This window comes from Halichoerus grypus, chromosome 5, assembly GCF_964656455.1.
Source record: "Halichoerus grypus chromosome 5, mHalGry1.hap1.1, whole genome shotgun sequence".
Taxonomy (NCBI): Eukaryota; Metazoa; Chordata; class Mammalia; order Carnivora; family Phocidae; genus Halichoerus; species Halichoerus grypus.
In genome coordinates this window covers 49,647,695-49,671,028 of record NC_135716.1, presented here as the reverse complement: position 1 = coordinate 49,671,028, position 23,334 = coordinate 49,647,695, and the positions used below count along the sequence as shown (strand labels likewise).

Below are 23,334 nucleotides of genomic sequence, written 5' to 3'. Positions count from 1 at the left end.
CTTTAAAATTAATTGTGCCTCAATAAATGTTTGAAGAATGTTGATTTCTTCTTATAAGCCTTAAAACATGTTATATCTTCTGCTGGACAAATGACAAAAGAAAATTACAGACTAAGTTTAATTGTAAGAAAAACAAGTATCAGGTTTAAAGATTAAATTTTGTCTGGACTGATGAATCACAGACCTGTACCTCTGAAACAAATAATACATTATATGTTAAAAAAAAAAAAAGAAGAAGAAGATAGTAGGAAGGGAAAAATGAAGGGGGGAAATCGGAGGGGGAGACAAACCACGAGAGACTACGGACTCTGAGAAATAAACAGGGTTTTAGAGGGGAGGGGGGTGGGGGGATGGGTTAGCCCGGTGATGGGTATTAAAGAGGGCACGTATTGAATGAATCATGGAACACTACATCAAAAACTAATGATGTATGGTGAGTAACATAACATAATAAAATAAAACTAAAAAAAGTTTGTCTGGAATTTACATACTTTTGTTATCTCCTGGGTTTTGAACACAGTTGATTTAGGGACTACTAATAAAATATTCTGTTTAATTTTTTTGAAAAAAAAAATCAGTTACTCATGCTCTTTGAAAACAAGCAAAAAATGATATATATCAAATTTTAATGAAATTTTTTTATGTGACAATAGCAAAAAGTCCTTCATTTGATTTTATGTAATTTGTAAAGATAAATGTGTCTGAGACTGGCACTTATGTAAGGGTATGTGAGTGCTTGTAATACACGGTGTGCTGTTTTTCTCTGATGTGAGTCCTAACTGGAGTGTTCGTGTATTTATAAGTTTGTAGTTTGAAATATTCATATTTTGCCCAGTGGCCTACTAGTAGATCATTATACTTTTATTTGGAAAGTCTGTGTTTGATCTTTGCTCTTGTTTTCTCTGGAGCTTTAAATGAATAAAATAACAAATAATTTACTACCCTGAAGCCAAACAGCCAAGAGCTGTGATCTTTTCAGAACTTAACAAGTTTGACCCCTCTCTACATTGAGGAGGGAGACATGCATGGGGAAAAAAGGAATCTGGGGAACATCGTCATATACATATCACATACATAATTGACTGTTTCCTAAAATCATTTTTTAACCCAGTGTTTATTCACACATTTGCTAGCACAAAGGATGTTCATGAATCAAATAAAAGTAAAAGTCAAGGAATTAATGTGTTCGTATGTCCCAACCCTTCCCCACATATATGCTCTGAATATGTATAGGAAGATAAAAGAGGTCTGAGTTCTGAGACAGAAATAAAAAAAGAGAAAAAAAAAAGAAATAAAAAAAGAGAATAGAGAATATCAGAGGAAATTAAAAATATGAAAGAGAAAAGTTACTAAAAAATAACCTATTTGGGGCGCCTGGGTGGCTCAGTCGGTTAAGCGGCTACCTTCGGCTCAGGTCATGATCCCAGGGTCCTGGGATCGAGCCCCATATTGGGCTCCCTGCTCAGCGGGGAGCCAGCTTCTCCCTCTCCCTCTGCCTGCCGCTCTGCCTACTTGTGCTCTCTCTATATCTCTCTGTCAAATAAATAAATAAAATATTTTTAAAAAATAACCTATTTATTTTTCAATGAGCCCAAAAATAGAATCTGGAAGATACAGATTCATGCATACAGTATATAGAACATAACTATTTATTATAATCATTCTTAAGATTTATTTATTTTTTTGACAGAGAGAAAGAGAGAGCACAAGCAGGGGGAGCGGCAGGCAGAGGGAGAGGGAGAAGCAGATTCCCCGCTGAGCAGGGAGCCTACATAGGGCTCCATCCCAGGACCCTGGGATCATGACCTGAGCCGAAGGCAGACGCTTAACAACTGAGCCACCCAGGTGCCCCCTCTTATAATCATTTTTAACCAAATGTCTAGTCATACATTTGCTAGTACAAAAGATGTACATGAACAAATATTGATTATTCAAGTGTTCAACTCTATAGTAGAGGATTTTGGAGTATGTTGTCACATGATTTGTCAGTATAAAATGATTCCACTGTACTTACCTGGCTTTGAAAACACTTAATTTCATTCCTAGGAAAATTTTGTTTTCAAAATGTAAGCTTTGTATTAATAGTAAATAACTCAGTAAATAACTGGAAATTAGAAATGCCTCTTATTGATAGGAGCTTGAGACTTGATAATAACCAACTAATCTCATGCCTTCATCTCTTGAATGCTATAATCTCTAAATAAACAACAGATGAATAACCCTTACTTCAAAGAAAAAAAAATCCAGACAATTAAGTTAATATTGATATTTAAATCCATATCATCTGTAAAACCCAGGTTTTAAAAATTAAAACAAGTAAACAAAGAGAAAAAATCAACAGGAGAATTGTAACTATAACTGTACAACATCACTATATATAAAGGAGCTACTTCATATCTTTGAGTCTAAGATCTTGTGGGTAGACAATAAAATGTCAGTTTCTCTCATACATCTTCAAGATTGTTCTCCGTAGGCAAAATTAATTTTCCAATGAAATCATATGGTCTTCTGTTATCAGTTGGCATCATTAGGATAAATAAATCTCTTAATTTTTAAACACAAATGAAGATACCTCTTTCTGATTCTCTCTTTTCAAAAACGAGATTTTCTCTGGTACATAGTTTTGTTAACATCAGCAAGATTGTTTTCTAGAGTTTTCAGGCAACATTTAGTTTCACTAAAGAAACATATTGTAAAGTCTGCAATATTTTCCAAATGTACTTTTTGTCACGTGTCTTTTAGGACTCATCTGTATGACCTAAATCTGTCCAGTATTTGCACTTGTCTTATATTTCTCTAATATTTTTTTAAAAGGAGATGTTCCAGGCCCCCCACCCAATGCTTTTGGTCTTACAATTTCCTTTCCTCCTTCTTCTCCTCTTTGCTTCTTCTCTTCCTTTCTTTCTCTTCATCCTCCTCCCCATCCCTTTTGCTCGTCTATATTTTCCTCCCTTTCACCCGTCACTATCATTTTCTCAATTTTTTAGCTCTATAATGTATGTAACTTTGTCATTAGAGTTACTTTTTCTGTTGCGTGGTCTTTAGCTGTCTCACTAGGTATGAAAGCTCCTTGCTGTTCCATTTTTGTCCTCTGTCCCTGGACAGAGTCTTTCAGAATCTCAGTTTCTGATTATGAGGATTTTATAACAGTACATATGTCAAGCATGTAAAACACAATAAGTAGTTATTCAATGGCACGTATTTTTCCTTTATATGATATTTCCCACTTTTCTTTTGCATAAATCCCTTTTCTTTTTTTTGGTTTCCTTCAGGCTTCTTATATGCTTATATCAATACATAATAAAGTGTTTTAAAGTTAACTTAATATTTTTAACCTTTAGTACCTTTTCAGAGGTTTATTTCTGGTTCTAGGATTACCACATTTCATCGTTAACTTTTCAAATCTAAAGAGATATCTTGGATTTACAGCTTATAAATTTACAAACTGACATATTTTATATCCTCTTTAGAGTGAATGATTGTCAGATCAGTAATCAATGAAAAATAACAAATGGTGCAGAACACTGAACATGTCACGTGCTGCCTTTTTTTTTCCCTCTCTGTGCCTAAATTGTATTTATGAGGAAACTCATCAGAGTGTATACCCTCTTGTCATTTTTGCCAGAGGCCACTTTATCATAGAACTACACTCAATCAATTTAATGCAAAATAAATACATTCAAAGTAAGAATAATAGTAGACATATTAATTCGTTTAAAATTAATTTTCTTAGCAATATACATATTTTTAGTTTGTATGAAAATAAACATGCGTGTACATAAATCATAAGAAATTTTGATGTGTTTTACTCTCCATATCTGAATTTTTGGATTCCATAAAATATATGAAGAGTGAAATAAGTATTAAAAATGAAATTACATAGAAATTTGGGTAGCTCTTCCTTATTTTACTCATGCCATATTATATCTTTACTACTTATTTTTATATTTACTAATCATTCTTCATTTGTACAAATTATTTCATGAGTTGTGGTATTTATAGTTACTCCAATTGAAATACTAGAAAAAATAAAGGACACCATCAAAACTTGAAAAAGAAGCATAAGTGAAGGATATTCATTGGATAGGACATAAAATGAAAAAAAATTAAATTAATCAAAACAAAATCACTAAATTGTGAAAAAACTATTAAGTAAAACAAGAGAAAATGAGTTGGGGGCATTGGATATAAAAGTGTACATTGAAACCTTGATACCGTAACACATAATTTCTAAGTATATATTTATATGTAAAACATGCATATGCATACATAATTCATGTATCTTCAATATTTTCTAATGGGAAAAGGTTGAGATTATGTAGAATAGATTTCAAAATAGAGTTTTCCTCAAACATCATTTATTTGTCTTATCTTAAATTTAGTACACTTTGAGTTATGAATCCTCCATGATTTATTTCAGAATAGATATCAAAAGGAACAGTTCACAATTGCAACTTTGCTTTATGAAGTTTCTACAGTTAATTTCTGAGAATGTGACCAGGAAGTACATGACCACATCTTGTATACAGATTTTTTGTTGAAGAAAAAAGTAACCTATTAATCTCTCCTTTTGAAGGTTTGTTTCTTCTCCTTGTGTTTTATGGAATCAAAATAATGCATGAAAATAACGTGTACTACTACTTTTTGTGATGAATAATATAGCCAATCAATCCCCATAAATTTGTTTTAGATCTACTTCGTTTATTCAGAATATTATGCATTTGTTAATTAGTATTAATAGCAGTATTTGAAAATATTTACTATCTTTCATGGGTTTTTTGGTAAATATTTTATTCTAACTGTAAAACCAGATACAATGTTGGTTCAATCCCACTTGTAATATGTATTAACCATGGGATCCTTGGAAAATTATTTTAATTATCTGATTTAATTTTCCTAATCTATAAAATGAGTATAGTAATATCAATGTCCTAGAGCAGTTACAAAAACTAAATGAGAAGCTATGCTTAGTAAGTACAGGTTCTCTTAATCTAATTTTGTGTATTCTTGGTTTTCATGGAGTGATGCAAACTAAAAGGTGAGAATGGCAAATGGAAATAAAATAAGTGGAATATTCTGAGCACCATATTGTAATTATGTAAGCAAATGGGAAATGTGCAGGGAGGATATTGATGTCTTGCTTTTTCTTCAGCAGAACTGCATTCAACATAAAGGGAAGTCATTTTATTGAATAATAAAAGCCTGACAATCACTGTGATTGGCTGACGGCCATTACTGCAGTGTAATTCTAAACAGCTTGTTTTTCAAAGTTCTTCTTGCATAACTCTTCAAAACCCAGGCAATTGCCCAGGCTAGTTGAAAGTTTCAGAACTCATTTTTAAAATGAAGTTTCTCACATTTGAACACTGCTGTGATATAGGTGATGGTAAATATGCATTGAAATAGTATTTTCTTCTTAAATTATTAGAATCAGATATTTTTCGACATGGAAGAAAAAAATTTGGAAAATTTAGCAAACTAAGTTTTAATGGCAGACAAAATTAATTCATGACTCAGAGAAGAAAAAGACCGCGTGTGAAGAGATCTTATTTAAAAAAAACGAAGCCCAACATGTTTTGCAGTGAAAAGCACATTTGATCTGTATTATCCAGCTTAAAATCCTATGATTTCCCAGTGGAACTCAAAGAGGCTTCTGAAGTTACCAAATCCACCTTGATGCATTCATCTTTTTCAGTAAGTATTTCTAATCAGCAATTCTTACTCTAATGTATGTATAATAAGTGGGTGTCGAGTTGGCAACTCACCAAAATAAATGTTTAATGACATTTTAATGGTTATTTTAAATCTCTTTTATTTAAGTTGTGGATTAATACTTAACTTGGTCAATGAATTCTGACCAGAATGTTTGAGAAACATATTTGCAGTTGAAGCTCTCTACAATGGATGTGTACTTAATTTTCAGAATTGTCCAGGTTAGATCATCTCGGATGGAGGCATTTTATCTTAAATGTCAACATTAGAAACATTGAGGTAAAGATCGGGGCAGCAATCTGTGAACTGAGGAACTGTGTTAATTGTTCATTCTCAAACATAGAGATGCCAATTAATTCCACACAACCCAGATTCAAAGCAGCACAGGGAAATGGTCCTGATGTTAGTTTTGCACAAAAATGAAGAAAGTAGATGTGTTCCAGCGCCCAGAATGCTGATTCTTCAACAGGCAGCAATAGAATCCCAGTGCAACCAGCAATTGGCTGGTGGAATCTTTGTTCAGGCGATAGGCACCCTAAACCAGCTGCTAGGTGGAGAAATTCCTCTTTCACCCTCACCTTCAGAATCAACGGATCAGCCACCTGGGCTCCCGCGGGCTGCGCCACCGCCTCACTCCTGGTGCACGTCTCCCCCTCTCGACCGCCAAGTGCTCACTCCCTCCCAGAGAGCACTTACACAATGGACTCACTTGTTTCCCTTGAACCTCTCCTTTGACTTCCAGCCCCAGTCCACAACTTGAGCAAGAGTCAGGCAGGGGCCTCTGCCATGGAGAATGGACCCGCGCAGCCTTCCAGACGGGCTTGGAAGCACGCGCGCACACGGAGACAAAACAAACAATGCTTGGTCCACGAATGAATAAATTAACGACACCCATGCCCCCACCCATTGCTCTGCAGCCCGCAAACAGAAACCCGGAACGGGGTTTCCTAAACGAGAGATTTTGTTTTGTATTTCAAACTGCAAACATTCTTCGTTGGTGGCGGCAGGAAAGATGCTGCACGTTCTGATTGCAATAAAGATTGACTGTGGCTTAGCCCGAGACAACGCCCCCAGTATCGCGCTGCGCCAGGTTCCCTGAGAACCGCGAGGGGGAAGCGCAGATCTAGGGGAAGGGAACAGCAGAGGCAAAGGCAGCTTAGGAGGGATGAGAAATGGGAAATCAGGGAGGAAAAAAATGAACGAGTTAAATAGGGCTTTAATAGTGAAACTTCGGGAGAGAAAGGGGTGGGATCTCTCCCCGGGTAACTACCTAGAGATTAAAAAAAAAGAAAAATAGATGAATGCATAAGCAAGTGGCAAGCAACAACAACTTTGAGGTGAGCAGCAAGTTGTTCACCTCCTCTAAGGCGTTTGAACAGCATGCCCAGAGCTGCCCCAGAACACGCGCTCCCCATCGGAGGCGGTGGCGGGGGGGGGGGGGGCGGGAGCAGCAGCAACAGCAGCAGTAATAGCGGCAGCGGCGGCAGAGGCAGCGGCAGCTGCGCGCCTCCGGCCCAACCCCGCTCCGCTCCCCCTCTCGCCGGCGCCCTGCCTGTCTTGCGTGTGCGTGTGCGTGTGCTCAGCCTCAGCGTGAGGGGCACCTGCTCGTCTGGGCTCACAGCGGAGGCAGCCTCGCCGCAAGCTGCCGCTGCCACCCCTAGTGCTGCCGCTCCCAGGCGCCGGGCTCCCCGCCGCCGCCGCCGCCGCCGCCGCCGCCTCGCCGCCGGAGTTGGGCTCCGTGGGGCTTCCCCCCTCGCAGCCTCAGTCCTTCCAGGCTGCCTGCAAGTCAGCCTGGCTCCGAGTCACGTGTCAGTGCCCGAGGCAGAGACTGAGAGAAAAAAACGCGCTTCATTCCTTCTTCCACCGCCATACTGTATTTTATACTAAATCTCATTTTTATTCCAACATTTTACTCCCGCTCGGTGAGTACCTTCTCAGTGGCATTCTTGTCCTATTCTTTTTTTTTGTCCTTTTTTTTTGTTTTTTGTTTTTGTTTTTCTTCTTTTTTTTCCACTTCTTTGATTATTGTTTATATTTGGGAAAGCTGGAGGAGCATGGTTTTGAGCCTTTTCCTGAATCCAAGTTTTTCTAGCATGAGATGGTTCTGTAGACAAGGCGCTGTGTCTGGGAGTCCGCGGCGACCGTGCCCGCTGGGAGCGACTCCCAAGTCCAGCAAAATATGCAACTGGTTTTATGGAAAAAGCGATGTGAAGTATGGTGCCTATTTTTTTTTTCCTTTGTAAAAATAAAAAGCATGTTTCTAACTCTTTTTTTTTGCATACTCTTTTTTCTGATAAGATTTTTGTATAGGTGGGATTTTACGGCAGTGTTTACAAGTTTGTGGTTTTGCAATACTGGTACAAACCACTGAGCAAAAAACATTAATTTTCTATCTTTTTGTGCCGTTTTTGGAAGCCGGTGAGAACAAATTCGTTTTTTTCCCTCCTGTTTTTGACACCCATTGATAACATGAAACTTTTCTTGCAGCTGGTTACTGGGATAATTTTTAAGCAAAATACTTTTTTCCTCCTTTATATTAACTGTGACTTTTGCACATTTGAATTTTTTTAAAAACCGAGATAATTTTATGATAGATATCCTGATATCTATATATTATCCCTTCTTCCTCCCCTTCCCCTCCCCGTAAATCAATTTTCAAATGATGGCAGTGGAAGGTTTTTCTGGAAAAAAAAATGAAGTGCGGTTTGGTTTCCTTGTCAACGGAGGATGAAGTGAACAGCTGAGCAGCTCGCAGAGAGCAGGTACTTGGTCCCCTTGGAGGCGTTTCCCGGGTTTGCAATGGCAACACTGGTCCTGGCAAAGAAAGCTCTGTGTGTGTGTGTGTGTGTGTGTGTGTGAGTGTGTGTGCGCGCGCGCGCGCTCGCTCCCGCGCGCGTCTCCGGGCAGTGTCCGAGCCCGCCGTGGGGAAAGCCGTGCCCGGAGCTAGGGAAAACCAAAGTCCGTTCCCTGCCTCGGGATCCTTTTTGGATGTGCGCAAAATACGGTCCCTCCCCAGGCTGCGCCCAGGTCATCTCCGCGGCGGGCGGTGTCTGCGCCGCCGGCGGCGCCGGCTGGGGACGCGGGCCCTGTAAGTTCTCCGAGGGCCACTTGCGGAGCAGGAGGGGCGAGGGCCGAGGACGCGGCGCGGGTCGGCTGGGGCGGCCCCTCGGAGCGCCGGGGAGACGTGGGGAGAAGCGGCAGGGGCAGCATCTTCCGAAGGGGCTGGCTTCTGGCCACGCGGGCCGGGAGCTCGAGACATTTCCAGATCCCTGAGGATGGCACCAGCCCCCTCACGCTCAACTCCTGCTCCTCCTCTATGCCACGAGTAAACAACGCAGTAGGTCTTTCCCAGCCCGTTGTGCTTGTTCCGAAGGGTTTTGCTTTCTTAGTGGTGTTGTCTTTGGATCTTTTCTTTCCCTGCCGTGTTGCTTTGGTTTTAAGTGCTCGCTGGCGTCTTCCAGGGGTTGGGGAAATAGTTAACTTTCTGTGGTGGTCAGTTGGGTTTTAAATTGAGGACGTAACTGTTAGTTTGCATTAATGAGACTACACCCCTAAGGTACAAATTAGTCTTTTATTTAAGTTTTAAAGGGACAACAGCGTTTTTCCTATTTTTAACCACCTGATCAGTGGTTCCAGAGTTTTCCCCTGAGAACTGAGCACAGGGCAAGGGGTCGGGGTTGGTGATGGTGTGATCATTGATTTCGGTGTATTGGTAGCATTACAGTACTCGGTGTTGACGGTATTCTGTGGAGTTTAAGATATTTTATGATTGTCCTGTTACATATTTCCAGTATCATCTAGCACTGCTTTTTGGAGATGTACCAGTTGATAATAAAAAAGCTTTTTCTGTACTTAAACACAGTGACAGAATCTGCTGGAGAACTTGCTGTCCAAACAAATTTCTTGTCATACTTTAAATCTTGAAATCTGGAGGGTAACTATTATTTAAATGATTTGATTTTGAAGCTCTGATGTTCTTTCCTTTTTTTTCTTAAATGAAAAGTTTAGCCTTAAATCTGTCATATGTATATAATTTGAATTCTGTTAAAGTAAATATAAAGCAAAGGATATAACTTTTTACTTCTAAAATTAAGTTTTCTTCTAGAGTATCTATAGACAAAACAAATACCAGCATACAAAAGGGCCTGTAACAAATGGGTTAATTACTTAAACTATGGCTTTTAAAACAAATATTTCTGTAAGTCTGTCACCTCAGCTGGTGGAATGAAAAGTTTTATGCCTATATTTATTTACTCTTTGTGGTGAAAGAGTTAGGAGTACTAATGATCATTTATCTGTAGAACATTAAAATTTATTTCAATATCTAGAAAGCTTTTTAAAAAAAAATTCACAGTGCATTCTCAGTGGTCTTTGGAAGTTACAGTTGAGTTATTTTTGTACTCTGGGTAGCTTTTCTCTGTTAAGAAAGTCCTGTTGCATTTATATAAGGAAGACAGCTCATGTCTTGTCTGTGGACTACCAGACTTGATATCACAAAGGGTATAGTTCTAAGATTTGGCACAAATATTGTTACTACTAAGCTTTAATTTTTGATTTGTGTGTGTGTGTGTGTAGTGAGCACATTACTAAAATATAATCTTTCATATGGTTTAAGCAGCTAGCAAAAACATTTAAAAAGCCACTTTTTAATCACTTTTATCATAATGTATATAAATAGAAGTGCTCATTTATTTAAAAAGGCAAGTGAATGCATGTGTATAATATTTCTTAGCAGTTTATATGTACTGTAAATCATTAAGTTCTTTTGAAAAGGAGAAACAGGATGAGTAGAAAGAAAAAACTTGAGCAATCAAACCAGAATTTTCATTCAGAAGACGAGTTGCTGCCCTGAGGTGGGGGTAATTGGGTCTTAAGATTGGAGCAGTGCTTGAGCTGTACTGTATGATGTTTCCAAATGAGATTGAAACTATAATGGGGCAGATGAAGATGTTCATAGGATTTTAATGTGGGAACAAATATGTAGCTGTGCTTTGAATTCTGTAACTAAAGATCATACTAAGAACCTTTAATTCATGTTAGGTTTTCATTTATTTAATAGTCATAGTTCATTTTATTTCATACTTATGTTAAATTCTATTACATGCAAATTTTTGAAATTTCCTCCTTCATGAATATACTGGGAATTCTACAACTCTTTAAACTGGTCACCTAGTCTATGTGTGTTTTGGTTTAAAATCTTTGCATGTAGTATCCTAGAGTTAGCACCGCCTACTGGTTTCTTATGGAAAAATAATGTTGTTCTTTCATTTAGTAAGCAACCCACCCAGATTCTGATCAGCTTAATCATGCAAATTATTTTCAACTGCAGGGAGAAAGGGTCTGGGAGGTAGAGGTGATGGGTGAGGGTAAGAAGATGTATAAATTAAATTGTTTTTTGGACTGTTAGCCGACTTTGAGAGTTTCATTTAAATTTCGGCAAATAAATCATCACAAAGTTAAAACAGCTGTTAAATTTCCTAGAACTTTTCTATGGGATGCTGACATTTGGACATTTTGAAAAATCCTGGATTACTGAATTAATTTTACAGTTTCTTTTCCAGTCTTGAACATTATAGAAAAAGAAACCTTTAGTTGGAGTCCTGTCTTAAGTGTGTGGTTTGTCCAAACATTTTTGAATGAAATTTTCATCATTAAAAATAAACATTTATTTTTTTCCCTTATATTTACCCTTATATGATTAAAAGCAAACAAGTAGCACACTTATTTTTTTTCTTAGTTTGCATGAGGCAGCCACACTGTGGTGGTGTTATGTATGAGGGGGAAAGTTTCAAACACATAATTTATAGAGGCACTCTTTATATTCTTAACCACAAAAAATATACTGCCTTTTTAAAAAAAAGATGGCCAATTTATTTTCTCTAATTTTTATGAAAGGCTACTGTTTAAAAGAGATACCATATTTATGCAAACAAATGATGCCTTTAGAATATAAGAATAATGGAATAGAAAAGTAATGCACATACATATGATGTGCCACAAATATTGTATTTTCCTAGTTAAAAGAATCATGTGCTACAAGAATAACTGTTTCTTAGGTAAAATAATCATTTTTTAAATGAGCTAATATAAAGCGTGTGGAAAAGCTCCGATGTCTGTTACATTCTTGAATGCATTCCTCTTGAGTAAGAGTATGGTCATGCTTTGTTTACTCTTTACTGGTATTCCAAGCAACTAATTATACAGTGCATCAAATCAAGTAAAGCTCTACATTGGAAGTAGAAGAGAAGCAGATATTTAGAATAGTTTGCATGAAAGAAAGGAAATTGAAGAAAATACATTATTTAAATTTATTTATTCTTTCTGACTTTTGAAAACTTATTTTTATATGCTTATTAGCTGTGATTTTAAAAAATACAGTCATTTCTTCACTTCTTCTATCATGTTGTCATTAAGAAAATTCTATTTTGTGCATAAAAAACTGCAATAATGATGAATTTTTTTTTTTTTTTTAAAGATTTATTTATTTATTTAACAGACATAGAGAGCACAAGTAGGCAGAGCGGCAGACAGAGGTAGAGGGAGAAGCAGGCTCTCCGCCAAGCAGGCAGCCCGATGCGGGGCTCGATCCCAGGACCCTGGGATCATGACCTGAGCCGAAGGCAGCCGCTTAACCGACTGAGCCACCCAGGCGCCCCAATAATGATGAATTTTATTCCTGAAACTTGTTTATGGAGCTCTGAAATATAATTAAAAACTAATTTAAAAAATTCCTCATTGATCTGAAGTTATTGTTATTATTTTCTTATTCTTTCATATTATTATTATTTGCTATTTCTAGTGACTTGCACAGGTGCCTTTAAAATCCCATTTTCATAATTTAATATGATTTTTTAATTTAATAAATATCTCTTTAGTAATTGGCAGTGGCAACATAAACTTGCACATTTTTGATGACAGGGGCAATTCATTTCACTACACCATGATTTTGAGAATGATAATTATGAAATAAAATGTATGTACAAAAAGCTAGTTACACATTTAGCAAGTGTTATGTAAATATAATATGTGTAATCACTCTTATTTTTATTATTAAATTTTGACCTGTGGAAGAGATATATCTAACCCAGCCATTGCCAACTTCTACTAGTTTTACTTTATTCTTACAGATTTTAGTTTTTCAAGAAAATATTGGGGCATTTTTTTTGTCCTTGTTGCTGTTCATTTGTTTTGTTAGACTTCTGTTAACAGTTAACTTATGGACAATTGGTTTCGTGTTTTTGTAATTCTCTCACAAATTAAACTTTTTTGTTTGTTTTGCATTATCTTGCTGTTTTCTGGGGCTGAAACCTAGAGAATATAAAGGTGTTGATTTCATTTTCTATCCATTCCAAGCTGCAGAGAAGGCAATGGAAGAACTTATTTAGTGTTTAGGATAAAAGTGTTCTGGACTGTCCTTGGAGACTCTTCAGCTGGGGTCAAGGCTGTAAGATTTATTCCTTGGATCATGATAAATCTAAGTGGAGAGAAATATAATGGAGAACATGGGAACCTTGTCCTGCTTTTCTGAAAGATGCAATGGAATGCATCATTAAGCACCTCATAATAAAGAAAAATTCGAGATTTTATTTGCATAAATATGTTTTATAACATTACATCTAACTCATCAATTTCTCTCTATATATTTTACTTAGAATAATATAGTTGAATATTTTGTCTAAATTTTAAGAGTGGAAATTAATTGCATTCATACAGAATCCATGTGTATAGATACACATTTTGATAGTTATATGCTAAGTTGTTAAAGGTACAACATATATTTGAGTCAGTTTGGAAATTGTTACCAGATTGGAGTAGGCAAGGGCTATGTTTTCTTTAATCAAGATGAGCGGGACAGAAAAGTAAGACTAACATTTATTGATGTATCAAATGAATGTAGTTCCATTTGTTCTTCCATGAGTAGGTAATATCATTATTTTACATTTTTGAGGAAGCTGAGACTTAGATATGTAACTTGTTTGAAGCTCCACAGGTAGTAAAGGGGAAAGTGACAGGAATGTCTGAATTGATACCTTATGTCCCTCCTTCTGTACAGGGATGTTCCATTTGTGGAGAGGGATTTGTTTGTTTTGTTTCAGCTAATCTAAAACAACTGCTGCATCTTTATTCTTGGTACATAATTTAAAACCACTGTAGTCACTTTTAGTAGTAAGTGCTGTGGCCAGAAATAATAGAAAATGGCACCATTTACACAGAGACATTTACTGGTCCTGAAAGGACTTTCAAGTAACCACAACATCACAAATCTTTCCATGACTGTAGGATTTTCTAAAGAGAACCAAATCATGGAAATTTGTCAGGAGCCGCTGGTACTCTGTGGTCAAGACAAAATTAGATGGTTCAACATCTACAAGTGGCTTTCTAGATGACCAGGGGGAAACACTCAACAAATATTTACTTACTAAGTACAAAGTGTAATCTATACTTGAGGCTTTTGCAGTGTGAAGTGAAAACTTAGTCTTCTGCACAAGGAAAACAGAACCACCAATTTTCATAACACAGCAAGTCTATAAATATAGGTGTCTCTTCTGTCTACCAGCATCTCACGATCAACATCATCTCCACCTCAGAATTCACTGTTAACACATATTTGGATGTCACAGTTTCTTCAAGCTCATTTTATCCATTTGTTAATAACATAAAACACATATAACTGTAAGATGTTATTTTAGGATACTGTTTTTAATTGCTTCAGATGTGTGAAAAAGTCTTCCATTATTAAGTAGTTTCCTTGGAACATGAAAAGTGGTTATTTTTCAATAAAGAATGGGAAACATAAACCACCGTGGAGGTAGTGTAAATGAACGTGATGAAATGGATTGCAAAGATGATGGTATATCTGCAAGTCCATAAAAACAGTGGATTTGAAGGCCAAGGCAGAAGGACCCTTAAGATCTGCCTTTGTGTTTGGAATCTGGATAACTCAAGAACAAGTGGTATAGGGGTGCCTGGGTGGTTCAGTCCGTTAAGGGTTTGACTTCTGAACTTGGCTCAGGTCATGATTTTAGGTTCCTGAGATTGAGCCCTGAGCTGGGCTCCATGCTGGGCATGGAGCCTGCTTAAGATTCTCTCTCTCCCTCTCCCCCCCCTCCCCCCAGCTCTCTCTCTTTCTTTAAAAGGAAGGAAGGAAGGAAGAAAAAGAAGGAAAAAGAGGAAGGAAGGAGGGAGAGAAGGAGGGAGGGAGGGAGGAAGGAAGGAAAGGGAAGGAAGGAAGGAAGGAAGGAAGGAAGGAAGGAAGGAAGGAAGGAAGGAAGGAAGGAAGGAAGGAAGGAAGGAAGACTAGTGGTATAAAACAAAACCAAAAAATAAAAATATCTAGAGAAGAACCTGACTTGCTGGGAGAATGGTTCAGCTTTGGACATATCACTGATTTGAAGTTCCAACATTAATTCCTGGATAAAATGACCAATGTGCAATGAAATTCAGCTCTAAAGCTGGAAAACACGCTGAAAGATAGAGATATTGCAAACTTATTTATGCCAAAACTTTAGGAGGGAATAACTCATTCAAAGGCAAAAATTTGGGAAACACCTGCATTTTTTTGATTGGATGTAAAAAGATCTGGTTAAAAGCAGAAAAAGAGGAAGAGGAGAATACCCACTGAAGCTTAGGAAACGTGTGTGTGTAAAGGAGAAGTGGTGTTCAATAGGGCTAATGCTGCATAGGCTTACAGGAAGGTGAGGCTTGAGAAGTGTGGGAATGGTGGGTGGGATCTGTAATTAAAATCCACTGATTTTAAAAAGGAACTGAATGAACTTGAACAAAGGAAAAATTCTGGATATGATGTGACAACATCATAAAGAGGTCAGTCCTTAAAATTGTGTGTGTCACATACTTTTGTATGTGTGTTTCTGTGTGTGTGTGCATGTAACCTGATCTCAATAGAAAGACCATAAAAAGTTTTCCTGGAACTAGGTAAGCTGATTTTTAATTACATATAGAAAAATAAACATGCAAGGATAGCCAGGATAATTCCAAAAAAGAAGAGCAAAGAAGGGGCTAAGCTATCATATATTAAAATACAAAGCTTTTAAAAATAAATATATTTACTAGCTCTGTCTCCTGAAAAAGTCTTCTAAACAGTGTCTCTGGTTGCAGTGAGCACATCCAGTGCACAAATTGTGGTTTCTAAATACCATTTCCTACTCAAGGGGACCAGAGCTTTTTAGAGAACTGGCTGATTTTAAGTCTAGGCAGAAAAAGTACAAGTGGATATCTCATTGTGCCAGAAAGTAAGGAAATGTCCAAAGATGAGTAAGATTGTGTCAACTTTATTTGTAAATCGTAACTATAAATGAGAGCCAGTTTGAAGGGCCTTCCCATTGCCAAATTCAGATAAATTTGAACATCAAGTGTTGTTGGTTTGCAACCTCAGGAGTTTCTTGGGTGAAATTTGAAACTGGCCCCCATACTCCGAGGGTAAGGAGAAACTGAAGCGAAAGGCACATCGGTCTAGGTTGTAGGTGGCAGTTTTAATAAGCAAGAGAATTTGCATAGGGTGGTCACAAGACAAGTAGATCTTTGTTTTTTTTTTAATTTTATTTTATTATGTTATGTTAATCACCATACATTACATCATTAGTTTTTGATGTAGTGTTCCATGACTCATTCTTTGCATATAACACCCAGTGCTCCATTCAATATGTGCCTTCTTTAATACCTATCACCAGGCTAACCCATCCCCCCACCCTCCTCCCCTCTAGAACCCTCAGTTTGTTTCTCAGAGTCCATAGTCTCTCATGGTTCATCGATCTTTGCATCTATCCACCAGAATCTCAAAAGTTTAGATAGATACCTTAGTGGGGTTCAGTCATGTATCCAGTCGGGATGGGCTCAACAGCACATTACCCTCTTAAGACTGTGTACTTGAAGTGGCTCCTAGTGTGGGAATGGTGGGTGAAATGTACATTTCAAGGATAGGGGAGGAGGTAAGGAGCATCTGATTGCCTGGGTCCAGCTGGAGGGTCAACCACCTGTCACATCTTCTCAGTGACCTGCTCCAACAAGAGTGACTGTAACAGTTTGTAAAACATTGAGTGAAGTAAAATCCATGAGTCCATAGTGAAACTCAAAAACAAACAAATAAAACCCAAAACAGGAAATAATTCTGATAATAATTAAATTGAAGGAAATGGTTAGCCTGTTTTTCTAAGGAAGTACTCTTCTCTAGTTGATGAGGGACCAATTCTTTACAAAACGATGTGGGTTGATTTATGTAAGAGATGCTAGAATTAGAAAATTAGTTTATAACTCCAGGTGAAATAAATAATTCTGTCAAGAATCATCAACAGGTGCTTAAAATCATTAGTTAAAAGTATTTTGGGCAGTAACATATTCTCATGGTGCTCAAATATTACTTCTTAATTGCTTCTAGCTATTGTCTTTTTAAATAACTAAGTTATCAACCCTAGCTTCATTAATAGAGAGCCTGATCCATAAGCCTCCTGATGGATGCAGTATCAAGTCTCCATCTGGCACCATTTTTGAAATATTGTTGCTAGAATGTTCAAGCTGAATCTAATAAAACCTGTTTAAACTTAACTTTCAGTTTACAGAAAAAGAGAGGGAAAGAGGAACAGGTTAAACTAAACCTTGAGGAAAGAGACAAATTTCCAAGGTTTAGTATTCTGCATTGAACATACCAGACATGTGGCCTAGTTTCTTCAAAAGTTTCACACCACGGTAGGGAGAATTTTCTAGATTAGAAGACAGTAAAAGTCGGGGCGCCTGGGTGGCTCAGTTGGTTAAGTGACTGCCTTCAGCTCAGGTCATGATTCTGGAGTCCCAGGATCGAGTCCCACATCGGGCTCCCTGCTCGGCAGGGAGTCTGCTTCTCCCTCTGGCCCTCCCCCCTCTCATGTGTGCTCTCTCTCTCTCTCTCAAATAAATAAATAAATAAAATCTTTAAAAAAAAACTTTAGACGAGAGTAAAAGAAAAACAAATGCAATACTGGAAGCTGTATTTGATCCTATTTAAAAAAAAGAAACAGGCTCAAATCTTGGTAGAATTGGGAAAATTTATATATAGGCTAGATAATAAATGATATTAGGAGATGCAAGCTGAGTGTAGTGATAAGTGTCATGCGTTCTTATGAGTCATCATCAAATGTGTGTGTGATGTGTCTGGAACAACTCATCATTTGTTAATTTTTGAATGCAAGGAGATGTTATGCAGATTTCATTGTACTCTTTCAGATTATCTGATTTTTTTTTCAGTTAAAATGTTGAAAAATCCATTAGTTGTCATTGAGAAAAAATATGTATATTAGAATTAAACAGAAGCAGAAATAAGTCCCGTTGCCCATGTTTAAGGTCATTTGGGGTCTTGAAGATATGAAGACAAGAAGTAAATGAAGTTTAATGCTAACCGTGGGACTGAGATATTATTCAAGGAGTAATATTATTGAATAAAGGGTATATTTTTAAGCCAGAATAAAGAAAATCTGAATGCATATTTACTTTTTTCAGGATGGAATCCCCTAGCAAGAAGAGGTGGAACTGTAAGGATGAGGATGGTAATTTTCAGGAGCAAGTTTCAGAATGTTCTGAGGGGTTAGTGTGATCAGTGCTAGCACAAGAAGATGTTTGTGTATTAGAAGAGGAAAGAAATTCAGTCAGTTTATTAGTTAACTGAATTCCTTATTTATTTATTTATTTATTTTTATTTTTTTTTTTTTTAAAGATTTTATTTATTTATTTGACAGAGAGAGAGACAGCGAGAGAGGGAACACAAGCAGGGGGAGTGGGAGAGGGAGAAGCAGGCTTCCCGCCGAGCAGGGAGCCCGATGCAGGGCTCGATCCCAGGACCCTGGGATCATGACCTGAGCCGAAGGCAGACGCTTAACGACTGAGCCACCCAGGCGCCTCCAGAATTCCTTATTTATTCAGCGGTGTACTGGAGGATGGAGATTCAGTGGTAATAAGACTCCATGCCTGCAGGGAGTTTGGCATGTAATGGTGACTTTAGTCTTCTCAGGTTAAGTGCAAGGTCATACATTGAGAAGAACTGGTATGGGGATAGGAGCTTGGAGAATATAGCCAAGAATATGCAAGAGGTCTGTAAAAAAGATCATAGAGCCATAAGGGGAAACTTGGCGAAATTGACAACAATTTGTCACATTTTAGTCAAGGCAATCGCATCACTTTCTTTAGCAGTACTTAGTCTATAATCTGAATGGGTCTAGCAAACAACTGAAGTTTACTTGATTAGAAGATTAGCAAGGTATGCATAATGCAAAACAAAGAGCCTGGCTTTCTAACATAGTGAGTATGTTATAGAAAAGAAGGGCCATAAATCTGGGCTGGGAAAGGGGGCAAGGTCAGCTCCAGGAGATGAATGAACTAAGAACAGGTTAAGAATTGAGAGCCTGAAGTCAGGATGAAAACTAATAGCAAGTTTACTATTTTTAATAGAATGAGAAAGGTGCAAGGATGGATGTCTTTGGTCAGAGGAGAATATTATTCTTCCAGATTTTGATAGTGGAACAGAGTCAAATGATGAACACATTTTAGAGTTTGGGAAGGCATGTGGCTTACTAAGGTTGCTGATATTGAGAAGTTAAAGCATTGTGAGGAAAGGCTGAGTGTTAAAGTGTAATTTGGAAAAAGGATTTTTTTAAAAGATTTATTTATTTATTTTGAGAGATAGGGCACATGTACTTGAACAGGGGGAGGGGCAGGGGTGAGGATCTCAAGCAGACTCTGAGCTGAGCTCAGAGCCTCATGAGGGGTTCGATCCCAGGACCCAGAGATCATGACCTGAGCCATAATCAAGAGTCTGATGCTTAGCCAACTAAGCCATGCAGGCGCCCCTAGAGAAAGGATTTTTTAAATCCATAATTGCAGACAGGGAAGAAGGTGGAAAGGAAAGCTTTAAAACGTGCTAAAAAGTATCAATGACATTTCTAGAGGTTTATAATTGACTGATGTCATAAAGGAATTTTTTTTCATTTATGTAGGATTTTAGTACTCTCTTTTGGAACATCATAAAGAGAGCTGTAGATAAGTAATGTTTGCATTTATCTTGATCCTATTTGGTTAGAATATTCAGGGAATATAGAAATAAACTCTGCAATGGTTACTGCAACCCAAGTTGAGTTTTGTAAGAAGTTACTGATCAGAACCAGGGAAACTAATATAGGATACTACACTAAAATACTTTCTAAACATAACAGTAAATGATTCAGACTTAAAGAAGGTTATAAAGTGTTTGTTAATATATTTTTTTTTGTCTAGGTCAAGATTTTTTTTAAGTCAGAAGTCCAGTTAGGTAGACAGACAATAGCTATTGTTATTGCTGGATATGTTGCTGTAGCTGCTATGACCTCATTCCATTTATAGATCATCCGTTATGGGTCAGACTCACTGCTAAGTGCTTAGTCATATTGTGCCTCATCTTTGTTACACCCTGGAAGAATATATTATTATTCCAGATAGTAATATCTGGGAAGACATTGAGGATCAGACAGATGGCTTGTCAAAAGTGCTGTCAGATGTCTGACTAAAGATCTGAACACAAGCCTTTTGCTCCACACTTACACCAACATGCCTTCTTTAAAAAATGGAGAAAAAGATATTTGATTTGTACATCATTAGGTCAGTGACATTTGTCTAATAAAATAGGCACCTGCACAGCAGCTCCCTACATAGGGAATATTTAAAAACACAATGCTTTTATTCAGAACTGTGCTGCATCATTCGCCATTCTTGTCCTTCTCATAGTCTTCGGTAGTGTTTCTGCTCTGAGCATAATTGTGATTTTGAACACTTGTTCATTCATTCTTCCACTATATATTGGGAATCTATTGTATCTAAGTGAGTTTTAAAAAAAAGTTGAAGAACAAAACAAGACACAGACCCTGTCCTCATGAACTGACAACCTACTTGAAGGAAATGGTGCATGTGAAAAGAGACAGTAAGGTAATCAGAATTAAGAAAAGTACAGATGATTACTTATGGTTACACAGATTATTAAGGCACTTGAAAAATTTGGAATGCAGTGCCTCTCTCTTTCTTCCAGTGACTTTGCAAGGTCCTCAGATTGGGAGATTTGACAATACTCTGGATATCGTATCCAAAGTTAGGAATACATGAGCGCATACGGGAAAATGTGTAGCAGGAAAAGTAAATAGGCCAATGAAGAGGACAACAGCAACCACAAGATTTAGAGAGGGCCATCTGGAAAGGAAATTGGAAGATGAAAAAGAATGATAAACTTTCAAAGAAAAAAAGAGGTCAGCAATAAGGAGGTACAGTTAATATGAGTGTATGACTTTGTATTCATATTTTATTCATTAAAATAAAGTTCATTATTTGGGAAAATGAATTTTATTTTGGAATATATTGAGATTATTCAAAATTTCAAATAAAAACACCTTATTAGAAACTCTTAAGTACTATAAAACATATAAAAGGAGCTCAGAAATATCTATGTATTTAGATGCTTTAGGTGGACAACAATGTACAGTTGACCCTTGAACAACACAGGTTTGAACTGTGCGGGTCCACTTATGCACGGGTTTGTTTGTTTTGGTTTTTTTTTGATCAATGCAGTACAGCACTGTGAGTGTATTTTCCTTACGATTTTATTAATAGCTTTCTCCATCTTAATTGTAAGAATACAGTATATATGACCGATAACATACAAAATATCCATTAATCGACTGTTTATACTATTAGTAAGGCTTCTGGTCAAGAGGCTATTAGTAGTTAAGTTTTTGGAGAGTCAGAAGTTATATGTGGATTTTCAACTGCACAGTAGTCAGAGCCCCTAACCCCTATGTTGTTCAATGGTCAACTGTCATTTTATTAATAATTTAGATTAGTGGGGTGCCTGGGTGGCTCAGTTGGTTGAGTGTCTGCCTTTGGCTTTGGTCATGAACTCAAGGTCCTGGGATTGAGTGCCGGGTGGGGCTCTCTGCTGAGTGGGGAGTCTGCTTCTCCCTTTACCCCTGCCCCCCGTTATTGCTCTCTGTCCTTTGAAGAAATAAAATCTTCTAAAAACTAGTGAACCAATAGTATGAAAATATTTTGTTTTATTTAATCTCTGAGTGTGTTTCCATCATGTTTGTAATCTTTATTTCAGAATTGCTAGAGCCTTCCTTCCTTATTCCAGGCCTCCCTCCTGTCATTGTTGCAATTGTAGAAAAAAAAAAAACAAAAAAGAAAGTGTAGAAGAGGGAAGAGGGGAAATAAGGAGGAGGACAACGGGAAGACATTCTCGAGATCAGCACTGCCCAGGTGAAAGAGAAGGCAAGCCAGGAAAACAAGCCATCATGTGTAATTTTAAATTTTTTAGAAGAGACATTAAGAAGAAAAAAGAAACATGAAATTAATTTTCATAATATATTTTATGTAACTCAGTTTATCAAAAATGGTTATTTCAACATGTAATCAATATAAAATTATTTTTTAAACATTCTGCATTTTTTTTGGTACTAAATCTTTAAAATCCAATTTGTATTTTACACGTAGAGCACAGAACTAGCCAAGGTTAAAAAGTGCTCAATAGATACGTGCTAGTAGCTATGACTAGGAAAATGCAGATCTAGAGAGTTCAGAAGTCTCAGGACTATGTCATGCTTTAAAACTTCTTTGATGTCTTGATCCTTAGCAGAGATTAGCCAGGATATATTTTGATATACTCTCTGATTGTCTCAATTTTAGCTTTCACTTTTTATTAAAATCTAACCTGAAATCCACCGAAGTTCATTTTTGCTAAAAAGTAATCTCGGGGCGCCTGGGTGGCTCAGTCAGTTAGCATCAGAGTATGGTCAGTTGGCTAAGGAATATTAATATTTGCTCAATAAATATTTCTTGAAAATTAGCTTTTCACCATTCTTTGTGTCACAAGATACTCCATAATGTATGAGAATGGAGATTTTGGTGTAGAAGGGGCAGACGGTGATAAATTCCCTAAGAGGTAAAAATATAGTTCAGGGTTAACATGGTATCTTATTTTGTATTAAATCAGAAGATTAATTTCCTATATAATTCTGTTCACAAAATATGACTCATAATTAAGTGAATAAAGTCAAACCAGTTTTTGATGACTGTATGTAGAATGACACATTATTTGAAAAGAACACCACAAATTTATAGAATATTAAACAATTTGTATACAGTCTCCAAGAATGAAGTGATTTAGTATCCTTTGTTAAAACTTGTGAGTCACCAAGAATCTGATGGGGAAATATGAACATTGAATGTTGACCTATTATCTCTCATTATTTGACTGTTTCAGAGCTAAGCCTAGGTCAGGATTCCCTTTACAGTCTTCCAAGGTGTGTCCTTGTGTGAGTGAGAGGGATATGACTGTGTGAATGTGTGGAATGGGAAGGGGAGGAAATGCATTGCTTATAAAAAGCTGGAGGAAATGGCATTAGATATCTAGTTACCATATGGAATATAATGAGAGGAGTAGCTCTCATTCTTTTTTGCCCCCTTTTTTTTTGATACCGTGTCTCTTTCTTCGTCCCTAAAAGATGCATGTATAACATTAAATTTAAACAAAATTTACTATGAGATTTCTTGTTTTTGATACCCAGACAGGGAGCTGGAAGTACTCAAAACACACTAATTCTAGATTTTGGGTTCTAAGGTTTT

General features: G+C 37.1%; 1 protein-coding gene across 7 annotated transcripts in view; it reads left to right on the top strand.

The window, feature by feature from the left end:
* Positions 1-7,493: 7,493 nt before the first annotated feature.
* The window catches only part of RALYL (RALY RNA binding protein like), a 677,252-nt gene continuing 661,411 nt past the window's right edge, over positions 7,494-23,334 (top strand). For 2 of the 7 annotated variants that reach the window (XM_036094139.2, XM_036094137.2), the window contains exon 1: positions 7,658-8,474. The gene's annotated coding sequence lies outside the window, so the exon portion shown is untranslated. Of the gene's footprint in view, positions 7,635-7,657; positions 8,475-8,646; positions 8,801-8,867; positions 9,050-23,334 lie in introns of those variants that run through there. The other 5 variants (XM_036094135.2, XM_036094143.2, XM_036094141.2 and 2 more) reach the window with 5 other exon arrangements.